This window comes from Camelus bactrianus, chromosome 3 (genome assembly GCF_048773025.1).
Source record: "Camelus bactrianus isolate YW-2024 breed Bactrian camel chromosome 3, ASM4877302v1, whole genome shotgun sequence".
Taxonomy (NCBI): domain Eukaryota; kingdom Metazoa; phylum Chordata; class Mammalia; order Artiodactyla; family Camelidae; genus Camelus; species Camelus bactrianus.
In genome coordinates, this window is record NC_133541.1 from 140,053,203 (window position 1) to 140,079,810 (window position 26,608).

General features: G+C 37.5%; 1 pseudogene; it reads right to left on the bottom strand.

The window, feature by feature from the left end:
- Window positions 1-4,428: 4,428 nt before the first annotated feature.
- LOC141577166 (large ribosomal subunit protein uL16-like) overlaps window positions 4,429-26,608 on the bottom strand; it is a 29,065-nt pseudogene continuing 6,885 nt past the window's right edge.

Below are 26,608 nucleotides of genomic sequence, written 5' to 3' on the forward strand. Positions count from 1 at the left end.
TTACTTCTTTATAATTTACTAAGTGCAATATTTTAAATGTTTAAAGTTATTCATAATTTTACTCTTATCAAGAACAGAAAGTTAAAATAACACTTAAAGTGCCTAAAGAAGTTTTTTTAAAAGTATATAAAACAGCATGAGAAATGTATCTTCAAAACAACATAGTACATAAGAATAGACATATACACCAATGAAACAGTACTGAAAGTCCAGACTTTAAGCCATAAATCTATTTTCAAGTGATTTTGATTAGGGTGCCAAGTTCATTCAATGGAGAAAGAAAGGTCTCCTCAACCAATTGTGCTGGAGCAACTGGATTTCCACACATAAAAGAATGAAGATGACCCCTGTGTCACACCATATACAAAAGTTAACTCAACATGGATCAACAATCTACATATAAAAGCTAAAATCACAAAACTGTTATGCAAAAACACAGGGGTAAATCTTCATGATCGTGGATTGCCATTATCACGGCAGTAGCTCTTAGATATGACACCAAAGTACAAGCAACAAAAGAAAAAATAGATAAATTGGACTTCATCAAATGTAAAACTTTAAAATAAATAAATAAATAAAACTTTTGTACATCAAGATATTATCAATAAATAAAAAGATAACCTACCTAATGGGTGAAAATATTTGTAAGCCATATATCTGATAAGGGTTTAATATCTAAAATATATAAAGAATTTCTATAACACAACAACAAAAAGACAAACAAATTAATTTTAAAATGGGCAAAGGTCTGGAATAGACATTTCTTCAAAGGAGATATATAAATGACCAGAAAGCACATGAAAAAATGCTTAACATCATCAGCCATTAGAGAAATGCAAATGAAAATCACACTGAAACACCATTTTGCACCTACTGGGATAGCCATAATTATTTTAAAAATTTAATACTTTTTTTAAAACAAAATATAAGCACTGGCAAGGATATGAAGAAACTGTAGATTGTTGGTGGTAATAAAAACAATACATACACTGTGGAAATAGTTTGGTATTTTCTAAAAAAGTTAAAAACAGAATTACCATATGACCCTCAAATTCCATTCCTAGATATATACACAAGATTTGAAAAAAATCTCTAAAAAATATTTATACACCAACATTCATTGCAAGCCTTATTCACAATAGCCAAAAAGTGAAAATAACCTGTGTTCATTAACAAATGAATCGATAAACAAAATATGATATATACATGCAATGGACTGTTATTCAACTATGAAAAGGAATGAAATTCTGACACACATTCTACAACATGGATGGACCTGGAAAACTTTATGTTAAGTGAAATAAACAAGGCAAAAGGGACAAATATTGTATGAGTCTCCACTTGTATGAAATACCTAAAATGAACAAATTCATAGAGACAGAAAGTAAATTTGAGGCTACCAGATTCAAGGGGAGGAGAGAACAGAGAGTTAATCTTCAAAATAACTCACTACCCCTACAAGCTAGGTAAAACAGATAATATAAAACAGCAAACGGATAAACTGGCACTGTGTACCTCCACCAGTAATTGGAAACAATTTACAGGAAATGGACACAGCAATGTTTCTCCTGCATCAGGATCACCTGAGGGCTTGATAACCCACACTACCTCCTCTGGGTGTTACCCGAGAAGGCTACACTTATAACTAGTTCCCACAGGAGGCTGGCACTACTAGTGGTAGGGGACCACACTTTGAGAACCACTAGTAAAGTTAATTTACAGATGTATACAAGAAAAATTAATGAAGAGTATGAATGAAATCTGTGGTGCCAAAACAACTCATTCTAAGAACATGGGGTACTAATGCCTCCCTTAGTTTTAAGTTCAAGTGTCTAGGAACGAATGGCTTGTAAATAATAAATCTTCAATCATGTTTCCATGAAATAACATATTTGGCACAGTGGAACCTGTGCAGAAATCCTCCCACTTTAATAAGTGCAAGATGAATCTGCTGGGAACTATACAGAATCTATTACAAAGGGAATTACTGGATACAAACTAACTTCTCTACAGCAGAGTTACATACCCATAACCTCCAAAGTAGTTTTATATTGGAAAGATTTTTAAAAGATGCTGAGATACAATTATCAGGGAAAGAGTATGGAAGAATTCCAATCTTCAATAAAGACAGCTAATCTTCCTTGGTGAAATTGTTAATTCCAGGGCTAGAGCAGAGAATGCACAAGATGAGCCTGGGACATCCTGTGGTACTAGAAAGACAGTCAATCCTCAAAAAATGATGAGCCAGAAGCCTTCTTGAAGGGGTTCCCTAGAGCCAAAACTAGAGTAATTACAGCACAAAAAGTAATGATGCTAATAGATTGAATCCATAGACTAAGAATCTCTTAGTATATTTGATATAAGTAAAATAAAAATCCTCAAGGCTATTCTGATATAGATTTAATAATTGAACACATAACTAAGAAAGGAAAGCTTTTCTTTTTTTTCCTTTTTTTTCTTTTTTTGATTGAAAGTAGATTTATCCAGAGAGATACATTGAAAGGCAAGAGAAAGGCCACGAGGTGTGGGGGTTGGGTGCTCAGATTAAAAGTAGGTACATACTCCATAGACAGAATTCGGGCTGTCTCCAAAAGGGGGGGGGGTGGCCTCAAATGCCCCGTGTTGCTGGTTTTTATGGGCTTGGTGGTGAAAGCTTTTCTTTGTAGGAGATCCAACCAATAAATGCAGAAGGAATGATGGAAACAGAAAATCACCATTTGGCAAACACCACAGTAATAATATCATTTCAGGTAAGAATCACCAATGAAAATAAAAATTAGAGAGTATGATGAAAAATAAGATAATTACCTGGTCACAAAGTGTTTGCCTACAGAACACTTATTAATTACAAAGGAAAAGCACAACTACAGCAGACAACCCCAATTGTATCACCTAAACCAAGTGAACAAATTAGCATCACTGGTAATTGTACAAGTCAGTAGCACGTGCCTCCTAGTAAGCTTAATAACGTCACTTGTAGAGTTCTCTTAACCAAAAATGTTTAACATTCATTGAATCATGGGGAAACCACACAAATCCAAATTGTTGGGCATTCTACAAAATTACTGACCAGTACTCTTCAAAGTATAAGAGTCTTGAAAGACAAAGAAAGATTTTGGAATTGTTTCAGATTACAGAAAACTAAGAGGGGACATGACAATTAAAATGCAATTGCATCAGATCCTGGACAGAGGGAGGACATTACTGAGACAACCGGTGAAAACTGAATACAGGCTGGAGACTAGGTAACAGTACTATATCAGTGTAAGTTTCCTGATTTTGATAACTACACTGTCACTGTGTAAGTTGTTAACATTTGGGGAACCTCAATGAAGACTACATGGGAAATCTTTGCAATATTTTGGTAGTTTTTCCTGAGTTTGACAAAAAAAAAAGTAAAACCACCAAAGAAAAAACAAAGCTAATAAATCAGAATAAAGTCTTGCTTTTATATCATATCAAGTTATTTCTGTACCTGTGAAGAAACTGTTACTGTTGACCCAGACGTTCATGGGGATAATAAAAAAATGACATGTGCTAGGGCAGATATTCAAGTTAAGTAACTTAAACTACCATTGCTTCTTGCTAAAGGAATGAGAAGATAAAGAGAAGCCAAGAAAATCAGAAAAAAATCTTATATAATTTCTGCCAATATTTTAATAATAGTTTTCAACTGGCTGCAGTATTACCCCCTTAATGACAGTTGAAGAGGCTTTGTGAGTCAGTAACTAAACACGACTGTAGCACAATGGCATCACAGTGGGGTAGGGGACCAGAAAAGCACGGGGCTCTCTCACCAATGGGTTGTCTTGTCCAAAACAAATACTAATGGCACCCTGACTGACACACACCCCTAGAGGAAGGTGGAGAAGTTGATCGCGGGCAACAGTGAAGAGTGATTTGTTACCACTGTCCCAGGTCAGTCTGAGAGGCCCAGATCTGCAGAAACTCCTGCTCAGGAAGGGCCAAGGGCTTGTCATCAGTCACACACCCCTGCAGGCAATCAGCTGTGACTTTAAACTGAGCTCTCCTGTGCTCCTTGAAGTACGAGGAGGGAAAATGTAAAGCAGAAGACTTTCCTAGCTACAGCAGGTAAGACACTTTTTCAGCACTCATGGGTGTGTAGCATGTACACCAAGATACTCACTGCAGCATTTTTTATACTAAAAAGCACTGGGAACAAGTTAAACATCCAGTAAGTAGGCTATAACATACCTCACCACTGTGCCAGGAGAGCTGGGGTAGGTTTAGCAGCTCTCTTGTTAGTAAACACTAAGTCACAGGCTGCAGATGTGCTGAATTTCTATCAGAACAAAGAATTTTCATCTCTAAAGGACTCACCTTTCAGATAAGGTTGTATGAGCATATCTGTAGCGCTCAGCTCCTGGAGGTACAGCTCCTGAGTCACAGGGCATCGGCACCTTATTTCAACAGAGAATCCAAAAAAGGCTGCATAAATGTACAACTCCCAGCAATGGGGAGAGGGGAGTGAAGGAGCACAGAGAAAGACAGGTCCCTCCTGTCACTGGTCACGCCCAATAAGGGACGAGAGCACAACTACAGCTTTTGTAACTAAAACACATCAGGAAATCTGTGAGCCTGCCCCAAGTTGGTGTTAAGGAGCAATTACAGAAAATACAAAACTGTGGGAGCACAAACTTGGGTTAACAAACTTTGATATTGTAATGATTGTTTAACGAAATCATATTCTCACCTTTATGTAAACACATAAGAAATGTATAATCAAAACCCATGCTTTCTGTGTTTGTCATTATACTGCTCCTTCAAAGCAAAATGTCCAAAAGCACAAAAGACTGAACTCTCAGTGCCAGTCACCTCCTTAACTGAGGGATTTCGCTCAGCTGCCTTGAAGCTGCTGTGCTAGCAGGGACCCGCTAACTGTCTCCTCGCCGTGAAAAGCAGAGACATGCTTTGCTCACTTTGCTTAGTTCAAGGTCACAGACTCAGGGCTGCTTCTGCTTATGGAAAACCATAGCTCATCCCTCGCCCTAACCGGCAGGACGTGCTTGGCTTACCAGGCGCAGGTGGATAGTGTAGGTCACTCCTGCTCACAGAAAACTGACCTAGCCCTCAGCTGGGGGCAGCTGGGCTGCTTCGCGTGCTTAGATGATTTCTGTTCATAGTATGGAGACTCTGTGGTGGCCTGGGGTTTCATTATCAATTATTCAGAAAACTGCAGCCTTGCTCATGATTGTTTGAGGCTTAAAATAACCATTTGTATTATCAATATTGTAACCTTCTAAGTATAAATTAAGATTATAATGTTTTTGTTTTTCATGAACTGAAACTGCTGACCGGCATCCCTGCACATACACCATACCCCTTACACATTCCTATGATGTATTTCACTGTGATTTATTTTTTGACTATTCTCAATAAATATGAGTTTTGGAACAGCTTGGGAGTTGGTCTCTGGCTCCCTCTCACTCTCTTTACCTGATAAAGTCTTGAGAAAATTCACTCTTCTACAGTGGGACTTTTGCTGGAGAAAACCCATGACAAACAGAACTCACACAAAAATATAGTGATCAAGAAAAAAATGAAATTTTCATGGCTGTACTCACTCAGTTCAGTCTAGTAAGAAATCTAACCTCACAAAGTCCTTTTATATTATCTTTTGTTTAATTTGTAAATTATTTTTATGTAAAGACTGAAGCAATGAACAGGTGTTGTTGTTGTTGTTTTGACAAATTAGAAATTTGTTGCAACGTAAGTCACCAAATCACTGGGGAGGGTACAGCTCAAGTAGTAGAGTGCAACCCCCAGTGCCGCCTCTAAAAATGAGGAAACCTAGTTACCTCTTCCCACCAAAATAAAAAATACTTCTGTAAACCAATAATAAATAAATAAATTTTTAAAAAATCATCATATCATCCATCTTCTCCCTCACCAATCTGAAATGCTGCCTGCGATAAATACCTATGTATATTGGGGTCTCTTTTTCAGCACTTTACTCAATTCATCCTAAAGTGTTGTTGTTGTTGTTGTTGTTGTTGTTGTTTTGACAGGAAAGTAGGATTTATTGGTGGTTGTGTGGAAGGAGGGGACAGCACCAAGGCTCTCATGAGTGCAGGGCCTGCCATTTGTCCAGGGGGCCACGATTTGGGATGTAGTGGACCCCGCAGCCATCCGGGATGAGCCACTTTTCTGCCACCATGTTTTCAAATTCATTTGTGTTAAACTTGGTAAATCCCTACTTCTTTGAGATGTGGATCTTCTGGTGACCAGGGAACTTGAACTTGGCCCTGTGCACGGCCTCAATCACATGCTCCTTGTTCTGCAGCTTGGTGCCAATGGACATGATGACTTGGCCAATGTGGACCCTGGCCACCATGCCCTGGGGCTTTCCAAAGTCACCCCGCATACCTGTCTGGAGCATTCAGAGGAAAGCTGTTCATATTCATCTGACACCATTTGGCCACAGAGTGGAGCTCATCCACTTTTGCCTTCTTCCGCCCCAGGTCAAAGATGCGGATCTTAGCATCAGGGACACCTCGGCAGAAGCATGGCTTTGGGTGTGGCTTGTTCTTACAGCACTGGTAACACCAGGCGGGGTGGCGGCCCATGGTGACACCAGGATCTTCAGTGGCGCACAGAAGGGAAAGAGCTAAAGTGTTTTATTTACTATCATTTCATGATACTTTTTTATATCAGAAATAGTCCTTTTGAAGATTGAAAAGCACACCTAGAGGCTTCAGAATGCAAAGCTTCTTAAAGGGCTAATCCAGAAAATAAAGTCTGGAATTCTATTATTTCTGTTGAAAAAGAAGTTGGCATGATTTCTCTCTCCTTTTTTACATCAAATGCAACATGGATACAGCAGGGAGGCCAGGAGCTTGGAAACACCTAGATTAGCATCAGGACCTTGCTCTGGTTGCATGATCCTGGGCAATTACTTAAATTTTCTTATCTTCCATTGTTTTCACCTATAAACAAAGTCCAAACATCTGCACATTGTTTCCTTTTTCCCATTTATATCCCCTTCTCTCTTTTTCTAAGTATAGGTAATCACATTTCAAGTGGATACACATCTTAGAGAAATTATCCTGCAGGAAAAAAAATGAGAATGTTCTCAATGTACTATTATGAAAAGATTTCTAAGATATACTGTAATTTTTTAAGTCTATATACTGTGTTCTATTTTTTCATATAATGGGAGAAAAATGCCACTGTACATTTATATCTGTGTGTGTATATGCAAAAAATAGTCGGGAAATAATTTTTAAGTTTATATAAAAATATTTCCTTTTTAACAATTTCAGACATGTCAAAAGGGGAAAAAGATTGACTCTATCTGGATTTAAAAAAAAAAAACAAACAGAAAAACTGTGGCCCCAGAAAAAAATAACCGTGCTAACCAGAAAATGAATGGTTTGAATGAGTTCCACATATCAAAGGCTGACTCAAATGAGGTGCTTTTTCACATTATATGAAAATGAATGTCTCTGTTTGACATTATGGTCAAATCCAGAAAAGTTTTTTCTTTGTTTTTCTATAATGTTTCACTTTATTCTTTTCTAATTCTACAGACTAAATATCTACCTTCAATCTACTCTTTGGTTTGTAAATAAAGTCTTTATTCTTAAAAATTTAGATCATTTAAAAATGAATTAAATTGATGAAATTATATATATCATTTACATAATCTATATTCATATGTAGCACATATTTTAGAAATAACAAACTACAACACAATGGAAAAGAAGGGTGGAAAGGAAAGTAGCAAAGACTTTTAATGCGAACTAGGCATCTTCTATTTTGTTGTACAAGCAATAGGGAGCCCCTGAAAGTTTTGACAAGAATGGGACATAATATGAAGAAAGAAATGTTCTTGAAGAATGAATGTAATCACAAAAACTAGATTATTCATAATAGCCAAAAATTGGAGAAAATAAAAATGACCATCAACTGAAGAATGAATAAACAAAATGTGGTATCAGCATACAATGGAATATTACTCAGACCTAAAAGAATGAAGTACTGATACACAATACAACATAGAAGAATCTTGAACATTATGCTAAGTGAAAAAGGCCAAATATAAAAGGCCATATATTGTATGATTCCACTTATATGAAACGTCCAAAATAGGCAAATTCATAGAAATAGGAAGTAGATTTGTGGTTGCCATGGAACTGGGAAGAGGGGCGATGGGAAGGGACTGTTAATGGGCTTGGGGTTTCTTCCTGAGGTGATGAGAATGATAAAGCATTCAATAGTAGTGATGGGTGCAAAACTTCATGGATAAACTAAACCCCACTAAAATGTATACTCTGAAAGGGTAAATTTTCTGGCATGTGAATTATATCTCAACAACACAAAAAAGGTGTGTGCGTGTGTGTGTGTGTGTAAAATACTACAGGTAAGAAAAATAGAAAGCAACCATATTGGTTTAGCAATGAATACGTAAAGGCCATCAGGGCTTCTATTGTTAAGCCCATCTAGGGAGCACCATTCAGATAACCAGACTCCACAGAGGACCTCTCACAGGGTCCCCATGGTGGAATATAGCCTGGGACTCTGAATAAGTGTAAGCAAAGGGGCAAGAGGACTGTCAATAACAATAAATATATGAATATGAGGAGCAAGGAAATAAGACAAAATAAATCTCTTTTCTCTTTAATTGAAAATGAAACATTCACAAAGAGGAAATTCAACAGAATTCAATACTTGCCATCTTTGGATTAAGAAATAAAGGCAATCTGTAGTCTCTTACCCAGACTTTTTCAAATTTTCAACACTAAGCTTACCTGTATAAGGAGGAAAATGTATAAAAATGAATTTGTCTTTATTAACAAAGTATTTTATATCTCAACCATAGAAACCATTCTGAAATACGCAAGACCTAACCTATTAGAGAGTCAAGCATTGTTAAAGCCAATTTCTTGTGGAATCCATACACTACTGTCTTAATGGGAAAGGTAAAGTTCATAACCTACATCTTCACTGTCCAATATACCAGCCAAAAGCTAGTAAGCACTTGACATGTGGCTAAGTCTACACTGAGACGTGGTGTAAGTATAAAATATACTCCAGATCTCGCAGTTAGTACTAGAAAAAGAATCTAAAATATCTCCTTAATAAGTTTTCATAGTTTCATATTGATTACATGTTGAAATAATAATATTGTGATATATTAAATAAAATATATTAAAAATTAATGTCACCTGTTTCTCTTTAGTTTTTTTCATATGGCTACTAGATATCCGGCTTGTATTATACTTCTATTGGACAATGTTGTGTTAAGTGGCAGCTAAAAGAGCTTTCTGAGAGCTTCATGAGTCCTCCCTTGGTTCCCTTTTTCTTGTGCTCCAGGAAGTAAGACTTTTCCCAGAGTGTTTCCTGCACTGGAAACCGCTGCACACAGCAAGCAACATGAAACAAGCAATAACCCTAAGATGTGACTAGGAGGGAAATCTCTTACAGTTCCTAAGATTCACACTGTACTATGAATCTGAACAAGAAAAATGGAGATTCTCTTGGGGGGTAAGACTGTCTTAAGTAACAGTAGAACAGCCTCAGACAGCAATGATGTGAAATGTTTTAGGAGCTTGAAACTCCCAGCTGAAAGCCGCCACCGTTGCTGGGCCTCACACAGACAGCAAACAGAGCAGTGGGCCAGGGAGCCACGCACGCACATGTGTGGGGCAGGACAGCCAACTCCGAGAGGTGGTGAACAATGCCCAGGCAAAGTAGAAGCCAGCGGTAGCCCACGGTAGTGGCCAGAAAGCTTCACGGAGAATCATTTTACCCCCACGCTGAAGGAATAAGCCTAAGACCTAAAAAGGAAATTATTTCTCTAAGAATGAGGAGGTCTGGAGAAAACCCCAAAATTAAGAATACTGTCCCCATAACCATTTATTCTCACTTAAATACCAGAAAATGCTAACTAATCTACAATGACAACAACAACAACAACAACAACATCTATAATTGCCCGGGGTGAAGGAACTGACTCTTTTGAGGCTGATGGAAATGTCTTCATTGTGGTAGCGTTTCCATGAATACAGTTGTCAAAACTTATCAAATGAAACCCTACATGGGTGCAGTTTACTGTATATATTATATCTCAATAAAGCTGATTGCAAATAAGTAGGAAACAAACAAAAGCAATCACCATTTGCCCTGTGGTGGTCACAATGTAGCTGTCATTCCCTGGGCATGTGCAAATTTGGTCACTGACAGTTTATATCATTGTAAGCTTTGCTGAATTATGTGTACTTTGTGTACACACATGTCACATTTATGACCCAATTTTTAATATCCTCTAAAAGATTACACTATGATTCAGCATTAAAAAAAAATTGATGCTTGCAAAAAAGCACAGAAAGGCAGCGGTGGGGACTAAGTTTGATATTCATGAAGCAAATATTTGTGATTAGATGAATGACCACAGTTCTATTTTTGTTTTTTTTTTTATTTTTGGGGGGTTTTTTTGGACAAAGCAATATCCAGTACTTATAATGCACTCTATCATACTTTAAGCCAGCATTTTTCTTCCTTACTGACAAATAAAATAACAATTTGTCTTATAATTGATCATGTGGTGGGCAGAATTCTAAGATGGCTCCCAAGATTTTAACACCCTGTTTTACACACCTTCTCAAAGTTATTCAACCAAATAGTAATCTAAATTCTGCTGTGAAAGGATTCTATCAATGTAATTAAAATCTCTAATAAGCTGACTTTAAATTACTGAGATTACTGTAGGTTGGCCTGACCTGAAAAAATCAGTTCTTATGAGAACACTGTCCTTAAATAGCAAACAGCCATGCTGTGAACTGTGCATACAGAAGGCCATGTGGGAACCTAAGCGTGGCCTCCAGGAGCCTCTAGGGGAGTGTCTGTTACTCCCAGCCAGCAAGCAAACAGGAATGCCATTCCTACAAAGGCAAAGAATTGAATTCTGTGAACTACCAAGTGAGCCTGGGAGAGGACTGTGAGCCTCAGATTAGCTCGCAGCACTGGCTGACCCTTTGATTTCTGTCTGCTAAGACTCAGAGGACAGGACCCTGCTAACCACGCCCAGACTCCTGATGGACAGTGACTGTGAGGTGAGCTGCTAAAGCAGCAATGCAAAACTAACACAGAAGGCTTCTTAGATTTGAGGAAATATGGTTTATATTATTTCTCTTAAAGGCTGCTGATATGCTCCATCATCAGTACAATTTCTCACACTTCACATTATTATGAGTGATGTGATTCAATTTCACAAGGCAGCAGGATGAGGTAATACTACTCTCAAAATTTTACAGGTAAAAAACTTTAGAACACATAATAATTTGTTTCCTCCAGCAACTGGGCATTCGATTTAGCATATTTGCCTCTGTCTTTCTAAACCAGTATCATTCCAAAAATAAATAAATAAGTAAAAATCTTAGTCCTTATCCATTTCAAAAGGAATGAAAATAAAGTTGAATGTGTGGTAAGAAAAGCTAATTTTGAGATCTAGCAAGGCCATATAATTTGAGGCAATCATCTAGTTTCTAAGAACTTCAGGGAACTCAGCTATTAAAAGAAGGACTAGTGGAAATTTAAATCAAGACTGGAGCCTAATTCATAGCAGAAAAATATACAGACATATATACAGACACAAATGGATAATGACATGCTCTGCCAACCTTATAGAGTGTATAATTAAATGCCATTGCAAATGGCCTGCACTTCAATAGCCCTTGTGTGCCAGACACTCATCTATAAATGATATATGAAGTGTACAGACAAGGACTACCATATAGAATAGTGGTGAGGGTTTCCAGCCACAGCCCCAGAATTCCTGGCTGCAGCCCCGGGCCCACCGCTGACTGAAGGCGAGGTCTTTGGCATGTCTAGCACCCCCTGTGCCAAACCTTCAGCTGTAAGACAGGGACATGGACAATATTTATCTCCGAGGGCTATGGTGAGGATTGAATGAGTTAATACATACAAAGCACACAGAAGAGCACATATTAAGCACTCAAATGCTGACATCAATATTGTTTACATAATAGTGCCATATTAATATTCACTTCTAAGAAAGGCAAACTGTGCATCTATGGAGGATACTAACGGACTGTCCCCCTGGGATGGCTTTTAATTTTATTGTATGAATTTGCCAGGGCACTGTTAAAATTTGTTACTGTGTTTTTTACCTTAGTGAAATGTTTATAGGTTCAAGTAATGTATCTATTTCTGTGTTAAAAATCTAATTGAAACATATGTGGAAACATTAGACACTGACATTCTAGGGCTTTGCTATGCAAAATAGAATTTTGAGGACCACCAATTCAGCATCCGCCAGCTGCTTGTTAAAAATGAACAATCCCAGAATACACAGTACATTTGGCCAATATACTTTATGTTTCTTTTCCATGGGAGGGATAGTTTCTCAGGCTTTTCTCTTCTTCTTTTAATACTCAGTACTTCCTTTTCTGTGCCTGTAAGGCTCCTGGATGCTATTCAGTCTATTTATAGAAGGTGCAACACTAGTTTTCAAAATTTTTCAAAAATCAAATAACATTATCTAGGCCATAGAAGCCTTTTACAAATGTACTTTTATGCAAATCAGATACTAGGAGACAATACTCAAATCCAAATAAAGGTTGCTTTAAAGCTCATGTTGTTGCTTTATAGCACAAAACAGTGCAAGCCAAGAGGGAGGAGTAGGTAACCAATGCAACATGAAAAACTGATATCTAAGATTGGGTATTGCTAATTAAGGTTACAAGTTCAAAGCCTTAATCTTTATACACAAGTACTTGAATTTCTGAAATAAGTGGTTTGCGTCACCTCATTACTACAGTACATTGGTTCTCAAATTCTCGTCCCCTAATCATCAGTATCACTTGTGAACATGTAAGACTTATACTCCTGGGTTTCTCTCCAGACCTGCTGAATCAAATACCAGGTTTGGGGACCAGCATCTATGGTCCTACAAGCCCCCAGATGATCCTGATGATTGCTAAATTGTGGGAACTACTGGAATAGTGGTTTAGGCACAGTACATTTATGCCGAGTTTTCATCACTAGTTTGAATTTAATTCTGCCTGGTCAAGTGTGAAAATGTATGAATGTTGGAATAGGACACAAAAATAAGGAAACCCAACATGTATGCCTGCAAATAAGTGCATCTATGACAAATTATAAAGAATTATGTGAATTAAAGCTGATGTAATTCAAAGTCACTGCACATTTACTTGATTGTCTACTATGTATGTTTGCAGAATTATTTATAAATTTTCTATAACCTTAAACTTTTTACAAAAATATAAGTATGCAAGCTTACAAGGTAGAAATAAAACCTGATTCGTTGACGGGGGTGGGGGGGAGAAAATAAAGATAGATAATGTGAAAAAACAGTAAGTTCCCTAAGACAGGATCCTTAGGTCTTGACAGGATTATCTGTCTCCCTCTACACCAACCATAAATTCCTATTTACCACAATTTATTTCATTCAGGCATTTTCTTCTTTTTTTTTTTTTAATTGAGTTATAGTTAGTTTACAATGTTGTGTCAATTTCCAATGTAGAGCACAATTTTTCAGTTATACATGAACATACATATATTCATTGTTGCATTCTTTTTCATTGTGAGTTATTCAAGTACTTTTAATCTTTAATAGACCATCATTCAGCACACTGCTTTTAGTGTCTGCATGTAACTTTTGATAAAATTTTACAAAGGCTTTGAATTATAATTCTGGAAGGAGCAAAGTTCAAGTGTATATAACTACAGTTAGAAATACAGTATTTAAAACACAACCAAGAAGAAAGAGAAAATCTTCTATAAGACATTTTTAAAGACCAATATCCAGGTTTAGCTCTTTTTAAGGTAACAAAATAAAATTCAAAACTATTTAAATCTCCTAATGAACAAATAAAAATAACAGGGCACAGACGTCAAAACTATGTTCTCACTATATTTATTAAATGTGAAACAACTATAAATAAACTAATTAAGGAATAGTCCTATACAAAGTATGGGGAAGAAGGAAAAATGAATTTTATTCTAATGACAAACACTATCTCAGCAAACAAAAATAGTTTAAAAAACCACATAATAAAAACACTCTGCTTGTACCCACTGACTTACTGTATATCTTAGAGACTAACAAGTGCTCCTTCCCAAATTTTCTGCTACCCCTTCCCAGCATGACAAACCGTACATTTCCAAATCTAAATAATATATTTCTGAGGCTTGTCCCGTAAATAAGAATCTCTTTCAAAAGATTTACCTCTAATGACAAAACACATTTTACACATAGAAAATAATTATTTATAAACATCACTTTGCTCCCTAAGCCTTTAGATTTGACCTAGACAGGCTTCTTCTACTGCTAAAGATGTATCTGGGATGCCTGTCCTGTTGATGATACCAAGGGCAAGACTGAATTTAATTTAAAAAATGCAAATTACTGCAAGTTGGTTAAATTACAGGTTTAATTTCATAATTATTTCGTATAAGAAAATAAACGTGGAAAATGCTTTTCAAGAGTCTGTTTATCTTCTAATATCTGTATAGGATTAAATCTGATTATTTTCCCCTCCTATTTCCGTACTGCAATTTTCAATATAAAACTTTTCACTGAACGGGGAGGGCATAGCTCAGTGATAGAGTGTGTGCCTAGCATGCACATGTTCCTGGGTTCAATCCCCAGTACCTCCTTAAATAAATGAATAAATAAATAAATTTAATTATCTCCCCCAAAATAAATAAATACAAACACAAATAAAAAAAAACCCTCCTCCACTGAAACAAGAGGCAGCAGCACGGTGACTAAAAGCATAAACCACAGTCAGATGATCTGGATTTGAATCCTAGTTCTGTGAATTCAAATTCCTAGCTATACATTCTTAGAAAATTCTCTGAATCAGCTCTTCTCCCATAAAAAAGGCTTGTTAGTATCTATTTCATAGGGACTGCTGTGAGAAATAAATAACGTATGTATATATCCTTAGCAGAGGGTCTGATATATTGCAAACATTCAATAAGTGGTAACAATGATAATCAAAACAAATAATGATCAAATTATTAATTTATCAAATGATCAAATCTACACTTTTATCCTGTAGATTCTCAGCCCTCTCCTAGTTAATTCTTTATAAATAACTAGGGGCAGCTCTGAGGTATAAAATCAATCATCATAAGAAAGAGACGTAGCAGGCACCTTCCTCACCCTTGTTCTCTCCCATGTTTCAACAGCCTTAGTCATTATCCAAACTTGAGTATAAAGACCTGCTCACACTGGGCAGAGGAGATCAGAGGCCATATTTAACACCTGTACTTAATGATAGCTCACCCACGGTGTAAGGCTGATACCATATACTCATTTTTCCAACACATTCAACATGAGAATGGGGACTTAGGTGGAAAAGAAATCAACCAAAAGCATCTTTCAGGAAGTACCTGTTGGATCAAAAGTCTCATTGCTGAGTCAAGAAGAAGGTCACCTTAATGCATCACATGTACCAAAAGAATAGGCTGTTTTATACTTTCTAGAAATGAAGGGAAACGTTCACATGAAATCTCTATCAACTTTTGTGACTGTCTTCTAATTCATTTAATAAATATTTTTTGAAAACCTTTGGACTGACACTACACTAAGCACTTGGATACAAAAGTGACAAGATAATAATATTCTCCTCTTGCAGAGCCTATTAGAAAATCGTTCCCTTTTTTTTTCTCTCTCATTCATTGGTTGACTTACTATATGCCACTATGTGGCAGCAAATGTTAGGCATTTAGGGGAGGAGAGATTCACTAAAAAGATAAATAAGATAGAACCACTGTCGTCAAAGAACTGACAGGCTAGTAGAAGAGAAAAATACAAATACCTATGTTAAGTGCTATGAAGCCACATAGATACTGTGCATAATCAGGAGGAAAAACAACTAACTCTACTCACATTAACCAGGAAAGTCTTTCTAAAGAAGATGGTATTTAAATAGAGTTTTAAGGGATAAATGTTTCACAGAAGAAAGGAAAACAGTACTCCAGACAGAGGAAATAGCCAGGTGCAGATACATACATGAAACTATATACATGCACACACACATACACACACACAAACTGCATTAAATATATACATGTTACATACAAATGGAGATACAGTCAGTTTTTAGATGGAAGCAGTCATTTGAATTACAACACAGAAAATGATGCAATTGCCTACTTTTCCAATTCTCCCAAAGATGGTACACAGCTAATAATATATATATAAGGGAAAAGTTAGTTCCTTCCAATTCCAGCCTTAGAGCATTAGCACTTAATTCTCTCCCTGAAATAAAGGGAGGTTTGAATGCTAGGTTAAATCTGGACTAGAAAAGGCTCTCCCTTAAGCAAAGCATCAATTCAGGTTGGAAAATAAAGGAAAATAGCAAGGGTATCAAATTAGAAGCTCCTTAAATGGACAGGGTTCAATTTTAAACAGTAGGAAAAAAATTAATTCCTCAGAGAGTAATAAAACTTGAAGGAAGAAAGGGAAATCAGACATGATGCAAGGTTTCTCCCAATGATCATTCTATTAACATTGATACTTGCTTTTTCCATTAGTGTGTACTTGACTTTACACATATTTACATATCATGGTACTCACATTCTGTAAGCCCCCTAACTCTTGCTATACATTCACGTGAATAGTTTGCCATTTAAAAAAATTAAATTCAGGCAGATGGGGTGAATAAATTTTTTTTAATTGTATAAAAATTAGTAAAATCTTCCTGGAAACCCTTCCTAGCTTCTGAATATTAAGTATAAATACTTTTACTTTTTGAGTAATTGCCTTATCATCGTAAAAAAAAATCATGAAATCTGTTAATTTTCCTTTATGTCTATGTTTTAAAATGTGGGTTAGAGGCTTATCCATGTCTATGCTTTATCTTTATCAATAATCAGTATTTACACACAATATAACTGGTAAAGTACCTTATACTACAAAGGAAGTAATCAAATGAGAAACGGAGAATTTAATGATGGAGCAAGATTTCCCAAACTTGGTATATTTGACCTTTTGGACCAGATCATCCTTCATCATGGGGTGCTGTCCTGTACAAGGTTTACACCTGGCCCCTACCAACTAGACACCAGCAGCACCCTCACACACAACTCTCCCCTACTTGCGACCATCAGAAACATCTGCAGATGTTGCCAAATTCCCCCCTGCGGCCACTGCTGCATGCGGGCAGCGTGCTGCGCTTCTCAGTGGTTATCTCACTTCACCTAACATAGTGTCCATGAAATAGTTGTTATTTCCCCAGCTTAACAAATAAAGAAACTAAAGCCAAGAAAATTAAACAACTTGCCAAGAGTCACGTAACCAACAAGTGTGGCAGCCCGTACCGAACCCACACAACGGGGCTTCAGTCCCTGCTCTAGTCACCGTTCTGTTGTCTCTTAATACCTCAGCATTTTTCATGTGACACTTGAAAAGTAATATTTTGAATCTTATCTGAAAATAAAAAAGTAAAATTATCCACACAAGAGGAATTTAAATTAAAAGACTCCCAACCTAAATTCAGGATAAACTAACAAGTATTTTTTAAGCACTGACTGTATGTATGCCCAGTACCAACTTTAGGAACTAGAGTGATTCAAAGAAAAAAAAACTACATTTATTAAGGATTTGGCCCAAGACCTTTTCCACACATTACCTCTCTGAAGTCTCACAACATCTCTGTGAGGTTGGTATTAATATCGTCGGTGGATGTAGACAGTGTACCAGGTTCTTGTCCCATCCCAGAAAGAATTCTGAGATAAGATGTAGTGTTTAAAAAAGGTAAAGTGAGAACTTATTAAGGGATGGATTGTACACTCTCAAGGGGAGAGCTAGCAGGCTCAGATGAGCAGCTGCCTTGTGTTTCTCTGGCAAGTTAGTTACATAGGTTGTAAAAGTGAATGGGTGGGTTATTCATTAGGGAAGGAAGGGTTTGGGGTCAGATTCCCTGATTGTCATCCCAAATCCACATTCCAAAAGAGAAAAGAGATTTTTGTCCTTATTTAGTCTGGATCAGAAGTGTCATGGCATCAGTGCATGATGGATACTTCTAATCTGCAAGGCTAATATTAATGAAATGAAGGCATAATGAGAAAAAGTTTCATTCAGACACTGGAAGTTCCTGCCTTTTCTCGCCTTTATTGGTCTCCAGGCCACTGATCACCCCTAAATGTGTGACCACTTATGAGCTTAAAGATTCCTGCTTTTCTTTCTCTGCCCATGGACCCCTGGTTCTTACATGATATGTGGTTTCCTGCATTTGGCCTGTGCCCCTCATTTCTGCCCAATTGCTGCCATTTGGTCTGTGTTCCCCTTTCTCTGCTTATATCTAGCTATCTGCCTGCTCTAACATTACTTTTTTCAAATGAGGAAGCTAAGGCTCAGAATAGAAAGGTAGTCCCTGACCTAAGAAGGCTTACAATTCAATTGAAGAGACACAAACACACAAAAAAATGTTTTTTTAAAGACAGAGAATAAGTTAAGTATCTCAGTTAACAACACAGAGGGTGAGAAATAAAAATGAGCAGAAGGAAAGTATGAAGGAGGATTAATAAAATGGCTCACTTAGGCTAACAGATTACTTATTCTTATGCTCACCCTTAAAATGGTCAACTGACCTGACTGACCGGTTGCTACTCATGGTTACAGACCCATTGTTGAAACTGAAGCTGTTGATCTTACTGTTTCTAACTTATTCCAGTCATTGAAAGTCATCATCATGCTGGGTCTCTGAGTCCTTCTCCAAGAAGAAGGTCCAGTCACAGGACTGTCACCTTATAAAATACCCTGAATTACCAAGAAGACCACACCTTGAGATAAAGCAATCTAACCACTACCCTCCATAGAACTGATCACCTGAAGGCATCATAACACCATTCTGAGTTTTCTGATGAGAAAATGATTGTGTTGATGGTTGTCAATGCTTTATTGTTTGAGCTATGGCTCTAGAACCACCCTACCCACTCCATCCCCAAGGTGGGTACACAGTTTGGAAGGCACTAGCCTGCTGTGAATCCCCTTTGCCTGACAAAGCTTTAAAGCTGCCTCTTTTATTCTAAGCTCCAAGACCCAGTCTCTGAATTCTTTGGCTTGTCAGGGACCGGGAGCCAATCTTTTGGCAACAAGCATACAGTTAGATTAGTCAGGGAATAGTTCTTAAAAAGGGTTTCTAGTATCCTCTCTTAAGAAAGGAAATGCATGAGCAAACTGTAAGAAACTGAGGAGGAGAAACACATCTGAAAACAACAAGAAACAGAAGCGTGGGGACTGAAATGTAAGCTTTGTGATAGCCAATGCAAGCAGCAACTCAGGGAAATGATGAGGAGTGATACGTGCCTTAAAATTCAGATGGAGCAGTAGCTGGAGATGAGACTAGCTCTGTGCTTTTAGGGCGCTCCTGCCACAAACACTCTAAGGCATAACTACAGGAATGAACAAAAAAGGGCTGAAGGTGAAGACTAATGGTTGGTAGTGGAAGCTTAGACATATGGAGTCAAACACCAAAATTCATAAGATGGGTGATGGGTCATCTACTTTGCTTTATGCATTTTGTCTCCCCAAGCAGAATGTAAGTTTCCAGAGGGCAGGGGGCTTTATGTCCTGTTCACTTAGATCAATGTCTGTCATAGTAGGTGCTCAGTAAATGTCTGCTGCTGAATAAAGGCAGTTTTCAAAACAGTTCACCTATTCAGAAACTAAGGCCACAAATGTATTCAGCGTTCAAAAAACAAAAAACAAACAAACAACAACAACAAAAAACCCAGCAAGCACACACACAGAAATAAGAAGACTATTGTCCTATTCAACTTTATTGCAACAACTAACATTTACTGGGCACTAACTCTGAGAAGACACTGTGATCCATTATCTCAATCCTCTTAGCTGCCCTGTGACAGAAGTAGGTAGTATTATTATGATCCCAGGTTTACAGGTTCACACAGAGAATAAATAACCTGGCCAAGGTCACAAAGCAGTGCAGCTGGAGGAAGCTGGGTCTGTCAACTCCAAGGCTTGCCTCTCAACTACTACATCACATACACAGAACTACAAGTATTCTTCTTAGGCAAAGCTATGGAAAAGTGGCCAATGAGGAATGAAAACAGCAAAACAAAACAAAACAAAATAGAAACTCCAATGTAGTCAAAAACCGTTGGTCCGCCCCTCTCCTATAGCGGCTACTGTGGAATCTCCCCACCTGGGTACCCTGACTACGCCATGCCCAGCACAACTTCAGTGGTTTAAACAATCCAGATACTGAAAAGCAGGAACTAGAGTCAAGCATCTAATCAACATTTCAAAGAGCGGTAGATAACAAGTGGTAATGCCCCAGGGCCACAGACCAAAGAAATGACGGCTGTGACCTCAGACTAAGGCTGACCTCAGACCTTCCCAAGCCCTTCTCCCCATGTCTGCCTCTTCCCTCCCTCCTATGCCCTGCGTGTCTCTCCCCACCTCTGCACCTCCTCTCTCCCATTATATGGCCTTCACAAACACTCTGAAAATTTTTGTTTCCTGCTCTAAATTTCTCATCTAGTAAGTTAAATTTGTAATATTTCTCTAATGAAAAGAAGTCTACCTGTAGACAGGTAGAAAAATGTTCTCTGCATGTTGCAGCATCAGTCCAAAGGGCACATTATCAAATTCACACAGTAGTCACTAAAGAGACCACCAATCAAACAAATTAAAACTGACATCCCACATATTTATTTATGTAGCCTTCTGGTGTTACCCAAATAGTAACTACACAGGAGGACATTAAACCCACTAGACAGACTCTGCTCTTCTCCCATCAGTCCAGTAACACATCCATGACTGCAAAGTTCTGAAAATCTCTAAAATGGAAAGAAGTGTAACTCCAGAAGCATGATTGCAATCGTTACCAACAAACAAAAATATTTAAAATATTGAATTTCCTTAAAAAACTAGAATATTCATTAAATTAACTACTTAGAGATGCACTAAAACATAAGCTAATTTAACTTCTGCACTTACACCAAAATCTAAAGCAAATGTGCCTTAAAAGCAGACAGACAGTAAGCCAGAAAGAGAAAGAAAAATACCATATGTGCTCTCTCATATGTGGAATCTTAAAAAACAAACAAAGTATAAATACAGAACAGAAATAGACTCATAGACATAGAATACAAACTTGTGGTTGTCAAAGGCGTGGGGGGTGGGAAGAGATAGATGGGATTTCAAAATTGTAGAATAGATAAACAAGACTATACTGTGTAACACAGGGAAATATATACAAGATCTTATGGTAGCTCACAGAGAAAAAATGTGACAATGAACGTATGTATGTTCAGGTCTAACTGAAAAAGTGTGCCCTACACTGGAATTTGACACAACATTGTAAAATTATTATAAATCAATAAAAAATGAAAAATGTTAAAAAAAAAAGCAGTCAGAGAATGAGGACAAGAGTTGGCAAGATAAACAATACTAAGAAACATATCTCAATCTTTTCTTTCTGCCTTTGGATATTTTTCATACACTTATCTTAAATATAGAACCCTATTAAATAAACAGACTATGAAAGCAAAGTCATATTGCTCTCAAAATAGAAATACTTCCCAAATACAAAAAAAAAAAAAAAATCAAGAAGCATTTATTTCTTGAATTGGTCAGCTGAAAACTGATTATGCCAAACCTAAGGAAGGAAAGGAAAGTTATTTCTGAAAACGGATCCTGTATTTAATAAATATTAAGCATGAAAAGGGAATGTCCATGTCACCTTCACATCATTTTAGGAAAAGGAGAAAAAACAAAATTCAGTTACAACAAAATCACCTGAATAAAATTTCATCAATCATAGTTTGAGATGTAATGATACAAAATAAACTTATTAAACTTCATTTTTTTAAAGCTTTTCATTTCCAAGCATTAAACCAAAGGATGTTAAAAAACTTGATAACCCAATTACAGCCTGATATTTCCAAACGGACAATTTAAATCAAAGTCACTTTCAGAGCTAATCAATGAATTCATCAAAAAGCCTCCTTTCTGATCTAAGCATACTGAGGTCTTTGGAGATGAATTCAAACTCTAGTTATGTTCAAATCAGTCTTTCTTTTCTGTAAATAATAAGCACAGTAGTTCTGTCATTTCTCCACTTTTTAAGATTTTTAAATAATATGTTAATGAATCACACACTAGCACAGATGCTTTTGAAAACACTGCAGAATTACTTCAGTTTAATTTATCAAGCTCCAGGGCTGAGTTTAAGTGTTGGGCAACATAAAGCCTGACTTTAGCCTTCTGTCTGCGTCGCACTGTAAAAGACTTTTAACTCACATTAATAGTGCGGGGCCACGCTGTCCTATGCGCGGCGCTGGGAGAGCTCTGCATGTGCTTTATATTATCTCATTTAGTCCTAACAACCCTGGGAAGGACATGGTTTTTACATCCACATGTGATGAGGCCCATAGTGAAAAAGGATAAGTAACTCATTTCAGGCCACATGGCTAAAAATGACACTGCCTTACTAATGAATCTTCTGCCTCCACAGTGTGAATATATTTTATGAGGGAAATGAGAAGTGAACTAGCAACACGGTGCTGGCTCCAGGTACGCATAGTGCTTCCAACCACGAGATTGTTGCAAATTACCCACTACTACTAGTGAGGCAAGTCCTTCTCAGGCATACAGGATGTCATGCAAAGGTCTATTATTAGACCCTTAACTGACCTAAAAAGCATGACATTTTAAAAGTCTCATAAGATAGATACATTCTTCCAAAAATAAACCAGCAATGTGTCTTGATACTTCACATTTGGCCCAAAATATTGATGCATTCAATGTATTATCATAGGGTGATCTGCTCAGAGGAAAGGCTAAGTGACAGGAAAATATTCTGCATCATTAATATTCCCTAATTTCATAGCCGTCATGCAGAAAGGAGCATTCAGCATGACTCAGGCTCCAACAGACACAAGCTCAGAACGTGCTGCCTCCTGCCTGAAGCCACCCAGGTCTCCAGTAGCCAAACTTCAGCTGGAAAAAAAGGCGGCAGAGGCCACACAGCAAAGCAACAGACACTTCATGCTATCTGACTGATCTGGCAGCTGTCCCTTAGGTGATAGGGGAAAAGCAAAATATAAGATACTCAAGCAGTAAGGACTCTTGTGCATTTGTATTATTTTTCAAAAGCCTGCATTGCAGGATAGCACAACACAAACATAGGATCTTGTATTTACTTGTATCAACTTACAATTTTAGAGAAATCAATTGTTACTCAAAACTTTTTAAGGGAATATTTTAGAAAAACTGTCATACATTGGTTTTTCTCTCAGGATCCAGATCAAGGACAGATGTTCCCTCATGATAATTCATAAATTCTGAAGGTAAAGTAGGAGGAAATTTTAAATATATTTGTGGGTAAAAGTATAATTATTAGAAAATATATATCCCATAGTGTTCAGGAAATGTCATGTTGATTTAGGAAATACACTCTAAACACATGTGAAAGGGAGCATGAGAAAGTGCCCAGGAGGGGTCAGGAGAAAGCAGGGAAAACCTACAACTACATGAAGGCATAAGACGGGCTGGGTTTCTACTTAGTGGGAAAAAGTCTCAATGGTGAAAGGTTTAGAAGCAAGAGTTCATTATTTGAAAACAACTTTACTCATCTGTTTGTAATGAAAATTCAACTACACTAAAAAGAAAAAATAAACCAATGTTCCACTCTTCCCTGGTCCACTGAAAGTGTCAACAATATGGAACATTTCTATTTGGGATATTTGCAGATATGAGAGAAACACCTTGTGTCTTTTAAATTGCCACCCATCCTTAAGCCTGAGAATGACAAATTACCTAAAAAGGCAAAAAAAAAAAAAAAGAAAGAAAGCTTTTCAAAAAGAGCAAGGAAAGAATCATCTCCTAATGAATAGGAAAGTAACTTTACAGTGACCTTCTTTCTAAAAGGTATACTAAAAGTGTCAGTTTATATAAAACTGTCAGGCACCTTTCTTAAAGGAAGAAGAATTGAAGTATCTATTACATGTGTAGAAATACTATGTAAAGTAAAAGCAGGCTTGACAATAACTAACAAGTGTCACTATTGGAAGAGTAATCCTTTCCCCTGACGGAAACTTGGGAACCCAAAGATAAATAAGATTTATGAAACCAGGCAAAAATATACCATCATCCAACGTAGCTATTCGTTGACATATGAAAAAAGTGTTGTGGTGCTAGCTATGATGTAAAATTGACCAAAGTGAATTATCCTTTCTAAACAACACTTGTGAGATACAGTCACTTAGGAAATAAAGGCCCCGCGCTGCCGTCACCACAGGCTGTGGCAGGGCTCTAACGCGCACGCGCACACGCCGTGCGGGGTCGCCTAGGAAACAGCAGCCGCCGGTAGCAGGACGGCGGAGCGGGACTCCGCACGCCGCGCCGGGCGCTGCAGGAGGTCAAGGCTCTAAGACGCATAAGTATCAAACCTCAGTGTTCTTACAGTTTGATGAATAATCCCATCTGGTTCAAACAGACCATAAGCACTTCTAATTTCACATCTAAAGTAAGTGCTTTTTTACAACTTATTTTCAGAATCTTTCAAAATTATACCCAGAAGTTTCTTCAGATACTCCAAAGACACTTCTGGCCATGATGCACAGCCATTATATCACTATGTGGTACCTTTTATATTATGGTATCTTTGAACAAGCAATGCAAGTGTCCCTACTTTTTGGCTGCATCCCTTCATAGATGGCATTGCCCATGTTCCTCAGTCCATGGTTTTCATTACAACGGAGGCAAAAGTAACTTGAACAGTAGACTCTGTGCAGAATCATTTTAAGACAGCCCCCAAGGAACATATCTCACTTAGAAAACAGGCCACCTGAAATAGCCAATCTCAGCTTTGCAGTAGAGGGATGCTCAGACTGCATGCAGGTGGACTTGGCAGTTGTCTACATCAGGGGTCCATAAACTATGAGCCAAACCCATACTACCTCCAGTTTTTATGCATAAGGTTTTATTAGAACACAGTCACCTTCATTCACCTACAGATTGTCTGTGGCTGCATTTGCACTACAAGAGCAGAAATGAATCATTGTGACAGGACCATGTGGTCCACAAAATCTAAAATATTTACTAACTGGTCCTTCACCAAAACAAAAAACAAAAAACAAAAAACAAAACAAAAAAAAAAACAGTTTGCCAACCCCTCCTCTACACAACGAGATGTCAGCGGCAGCACAAAACTTCTCCAAGTACCATCTCCAATCTACAAGCATTGGACTGATGCTAGCCTAGGCATGGGCTGCTAGCTCATCTGGTGTCAAACACACAAACAAAAATGCACACTTTTAAGTCTTTTTAATCATCTCATATCAATCCCAAAGTTGCCTGGGCAAAGCACATGACGTTACCATTTCCAACTACCAGAGTCCCACCATTCCCACTGCCTTTACTAGTAAACTATGTTAACCCAAAAAGACTGCCCTTTAAAGTTCATCAAACCATGATTTCACTTGCATAAAAATGTTGTGGAACATAGCGGATGAGGAAGGAAGTTGCCCATATGGCATCTGTTCCAGAAACCACCTTAGATCTAACTCCCCATCTAAATTGATCTACCCTGGATGTTTTCCCATTGGAACAGTCACTCCTAAGAAGAGGCCAAAGAAGCTACAAAGGAATTGGTGAATTCAAACTAAGGAACACAAGACAGTGTGGCTATATAGAGTCCCTAAATCACAATCCTCAATCCTTGTTGGCATCAACAGTAAATTCCACACTTCACAACGAAAATTTTTAAATTGTTTTAAATTTTTAAAAAATCAGTCTTCCAGCATCTTATGCTTCAAAAATGTCAGGGTTTTTTAAGTGTCAAGTTGGTTATATTTGTTAGTTTTTTAATAAAAAGATTTTGTAAAGGCATTTTCAGCAATGCTGTGCCAGCAAAGTGCTGTCCCGTCCACTGTGTGGGACACAAAGACACACACCACCTACCAGCAGGAGAAGCAGCCTTCTTTGCCAAATATTTTAGCCCCACTTCATCATGTTGGGGACTAAACTCAGTATGATAATGAAAGGCACATTTTAAAAACATGAATTTGGTAAAACAGATCTGTCCTTTATGTATAAGTTCCTTAACAGTGAAATCCTACATATTCTTCTGAACTTAACCTCAAGAGACATACCCTACAAAAAGCTTGCCAGTAGTTTCAAAAATAATCATGTGTCCTGAGACTGGCTGTTCCTCCCTTTTCCACTTCAAGTTGTACTCACTTTAAGAACATCTATTTTAGGGAGAGTCTCATCCATCTCTGTTCTTACTATACCTTTGCTAACTTCAACAGATTCTCCTCTCCCAAGTAAAAATACCCATTTGTCAGCTCTTTGCTCTCCATCAGCACTCTTGAGAAACTTTAATACTTTGATAATGACTCCCAATTCTACATTTTCAGCATATTGCTCATAATTTTACTGTCTTGAGATTTCATCAGTATCCAACTTCAATTCGAAAATGTAATGTCCAAAACAAAGTCCACTGCCCCATTTCTGAATTACTTTGTATCAGAAACCACTAGCACCATGCTAATATATTGGGAGCACTTTTTCACTCCTCCATCTCTATCGCTCTTCAGTGACCATGGTATAAAAATG